This window comes from Lonchura striata, chromosome Z (genome assembly GCF_050655825.1).
Source record: "Lonchura striata isolate lonStrDom1 chromosome Z, ASM5065582v1, whole genome shotgun sequence".
Classification (NCBI taxonomy): Eukaryota; Metazoa; Chordata; class Aves; order Passeriformes; family Estrildidae; genus Lonchura; species Lonchura striata.
In genome coordinates, this window is record NC_140740.1 from 72,812,762 (window position 1) to 72,817,232 (window position 4,471).

The following is a 4,471-nucleotide window of genomic DNA, read 5'->3' on the forward strand; positions in this document are numbered from 1 at the left end:
TTATTAACATCGTGTTCTAATCAACTGAGTACTCCCAGGGATAATTCCAAAGTAGCAGGCCATTCCCAAAACCATCTCCTCACCTTGATTTCAAGTGGGGATTGAACTAAGCTCTCCTACATCACAGGAGAGTAGATCCACTGCCAATCTGTTGGATAATTGCGCTGCCTCACTCCCATTGAAGCTGTTTTGTATGAATAATTAACTAGTCATTGCAGCAGTGGTTTGAACCTGATTTGCCCACTTCCCAGATGAACATGCCAACTAGCAGGCTGGAGAATCACTCCCTTACATTTCCCATTCCCCTGTGTGGCTCACTGAACACTTAATTATTTATATTAAGGGATTTATGAAGCTTAAAGTGAAGAAAGGCTCATTTGGGGATAGCCTGGGGAACAGGAGACCTGAATCAAACTCTTTGCTCTGAATCAAGCCAATAGAGAATTTGAAAGTTAGGCTCTGTCTTCAGATAAGCTTTTGTGCTTGGGACCATTGAGTTAAGTCAGGTTGTGCATACAACAGGGCACAGGGAAAGATGAAATTCTGTAGCAATGAAGCCTCTCCCAAAAAAGGGTCAGTAGTTGAGAATCCTGGTTGCATGTTAGTTGGGAGTCATGCAAGTGCATACCTTAGACATTGCTGTCCCCAGCATTTCCCACCAGGAAAATGTTTCTCTTACATAATAAAACTTTCTTATGGGGTGTATAGAAAGTGAGAAGGGTCCCCAAAGGGACCACAAGACTTAGTCTTACATCTTTGTTGTACACCAATGTCTATCCTTGTCCTTATTCTATAAATTGACTACAGGAGTTCCAGAAAATTATAACTGAGTCTCTAGATGCTACCATTACATTTAATACCTGAAGGAGCTTGAATCCTTCACCTGAAGCAGAGTTCTTTGGCTGCATCTGTACTGCCCAGGCTTTTACATTTCTTTCAGATGTTGCAGTAAAAACTGCAAATAAGGGTGGGATGCCAGTGTGCATTGGGTACTTCTGCCACTTGGTGCCTTTCTTCATAGGAGTCAGGGATCACAGGCAGCCATAGAGCCCCAGTGCAGGCTGACAGGGTGAGATCTGGTATGAAATAAGGCATTACAGCAATGCAGGAGACAGGGACACCAGTCTGACATGTTGTCTTAGGTTGCAAATGTAGGATGTGGCCAGGAGTGTGCATTCTATTTCCATCTGTTCGAGCTGGGGCAGCTGTCTTCTGTTATTTGGGCCACCTGTTAAAACCAGGTGTGGGGTTTTTCTTTATCTCTTCCACAACCAATCCTCCCTCTGGGAAATATCTTCTGTTAATGAGCCATTGAGTCTCACTGCATAAAAGTTGACTGATAAATGACTGATAAAATTTACATCACTCCACTGTGAGATGCTCTGCACAGAGGGAGGAGCCAAGCATTCCTACCTGCATATAATCTGAGATTTGGAACAGCACAGGCAGCCTTTTCCCACTGGAGACCAGGCCCATCTACACCACCACTGGACCTTCAGAGAAAAACTCCACCCTTCTATAGGATCACTGCTTCAACAGAACCACATCTGTCACTGCAGGAGGACTGCAGCCAACATTTAATGGGACTGCTACCAGCACCCTGACACAGAGAGTGTCAGGTTATATTCTGATTCTGTCAGTGCTCTTTTGTATTACTGCCATTTTAAATTTTTTTTTCCTAATAAAGAACTGTTATTCCTGCTCCCATATCTTTGTCTGAGAGCCCCTTAATTTCAAAATTATAATTCAGAGAGAGGGGGTTTACATCTTCTGCTTCAAGAGAGGCTCCTGCCTTCCTTAGCAGACACTTGTCTTTACAAACCAAGACATATGTGGTCACACTGTTTACAAATGCAATGATATGATATTTATTAAGAAATCTTTCCTGTGCTTTTTGGATAATCAAGGGGGAAAAAAAATTCTGTTAACACTGTCATGTTTTACAAAAAAAGCTGAAGTTCAGAAAGATTAGAAATTCTACCTGAAACCACATTATTAACTAAATTAGGACTAAACAGGACTAAACAACTCCATCCCATTAGAACTGTCTAAGCCACTAAAGATTTGAGGGGAGACAAATATGTACTTCCCCTTGTTAAGTCTGTGGCTCTCAAGGTACTGCACAACATAATGCCTTTACCTCTCTGACCCAGAAATGTTGCTTCATCATGTGATTGTGCAGCAAAGTGAAGGGGGCAGTGGCCTGCCTGGGCACACAGATTCACCTGATGCAGAAAATCCAGCTTTCTGTGTTAATGGCTCTTGCAAGAGATGAGATCCATTGCAATAGGCTTCAATTCACAGCAATTTGCTTAAGTGAATAGATTTATTCACCAAGATTAGAGAAAGCCAGTGAGGCGTGTTCTGTTTGTTTCTGGTGCTTTTTCTTAAAAAGAAAAAAAAAGGGAAAACCAACCCTGAAGTACGGGTTCTACAGAAAGTGCTTAAATATAGCAGATGAATTGGAAATATGGGCAGAAATTTTGTATGTCGAGTATTTCTTATAACATTGTTTCAACTTGGCATTATTCTCCAAAGGAGTACTCATTTTTCAGAGATGTGACTCTACACTTACCCAGCTTGACATGTTAAGGCTGCAACTTCTGTCTTCCACTGGGAGAAAGTGTTCAGATCAGTCCAAGAAAAGGTTTGAAAATGAACACATCTGTTAAACTGAGTCCTTTGTGAAGAGCAAATATCTACCTATTGTCTACTTCAGCCTGAAGGATGAGCCTGCTGGTTATGTGCTACAAAATTTTAAATACCAACCAGCTGGTTGGGAGAGTGCCACTACTTCTTTTTTCTTTTCTGAGACAGAGTGTCTCCTCTATGGTTATTTTTGTTAATTGGAATTTTTTCCTCTATGCCTGTCTGCCTGCACCGCTGAAAGCTGCTCCCTCTTGTGGTCTAGTGAGATTTATGGCATAGGATATTAATTATATATACTATGCTTGACCCTTTACATAAAAGGAGGAGCAAACCAGAGGTTTATGAACTGTAAAGGGACCCTGTTCATAAATTTATTTATGTCTGACTGTCTTTTGTAAGATGCCCCCATTCAACTTCCTTACAGGGATGTTTTAAAACTAATACGACTAAACATTTACATGTCCCTAAAAAAAAGATAGGACCATCCTCTTCAGGAATGATTTTTCTCTCAAGGAAAGAAAGGCAGTGGTACAGTATTATAACAGCACATGGCAGTAGGATAAAACTTCACAGTACTACCTCAAAACCCTCATGACTTAAAAAGGAAGTGATTTCATAATGCAATAGGCATAAAAAAAGTGAAGGAGCTGATTAGCATCACAATTGTTTCTTTCTGTTGCTAATTCTATATGCTGGTTTGGTGTCTATATTCAAGGCACTCAAAAATTATGGCAACAAGCTGATGGTGAATTTATATTCTTGTTATCATCCATACTGATGTTTTTAGATGGTATTGGTTTTGATGGGCTACAGTAGAATGTCTTTATGAACTTTTATAATATGTCTTTGTCCAACAGAAAATAACCTAAAATCAAAGTGTGGTCTGCAGTAAGTGTGGCTATCATCTCAAATACTCTCAAATGCGTCCTTCTGTATACTGGTAGAAAAATGTTTTCACCCTCTTACACAGTGAGGTTTTGTCACTGCTGATATCTTTCATCAACACATTTCACAGATATTTCAACATATATCACAGATATAGGATATTATGTGGAATCCTCTCTATCTCCTTTATTCCTGAAAGTTTCCATCAGCTGGGTTGAGGATACAGCCAAAAAAAGAGACCACTTCTCTCTTCACTTCCATCTGTCTGCCCTAAAGGTCTGATTGTCCTCCCCAAGAAACCAAAGCAGGAGTGGTGAGATGTGTTCAGGTCTTCTGCCACAGATGCTTAGAGGATCTGTCATTAGGTCTCTTCTCTTCTGTGAATCTCATTTCTACATTTGTTTAACCTTCATCCCTCAAGCTGTCTGTGTGCCCATGTGGGTCTGTGGCTTGCTTCAGGTAGCCACTATCTTCTTGCTGACTGCAACCTTCATTTCAAACCACACTGACAGACTTGAGGGCCACACCCATGTCTTTCAGCTCCTTTCCCTTGCATCCTGAGACCCACTCCTGTTCCTTTTCTCACTTCATATTTTGCCTTCATCCTGCTGCCTATTGCTGTTGTTATGACACTGATGACCTGTTGCCCTCACTTTGCACATATCCCCTGAGGCCTATTCCATATTCATTATAATTTTTATTCCCTCAGCCTCAAAGCCATATTGCTTCATTCTTTGACAGTCCACAGTTACCAGGCCTCTTGCTTTATAACTCTCCAGTCTTTTAATCTGTATCACCTGGGACCACATGCTTCATCTCTGGCCAGGCCTCTTTTTCTTCTGTTAGTGTTCTTCTTTGGCTTTTCACATCAAATTCCAATTTCATGTCTTATGCATGTTCTATGCCTAATCACTTCTGCTTTTTTTCTTGTTCCATT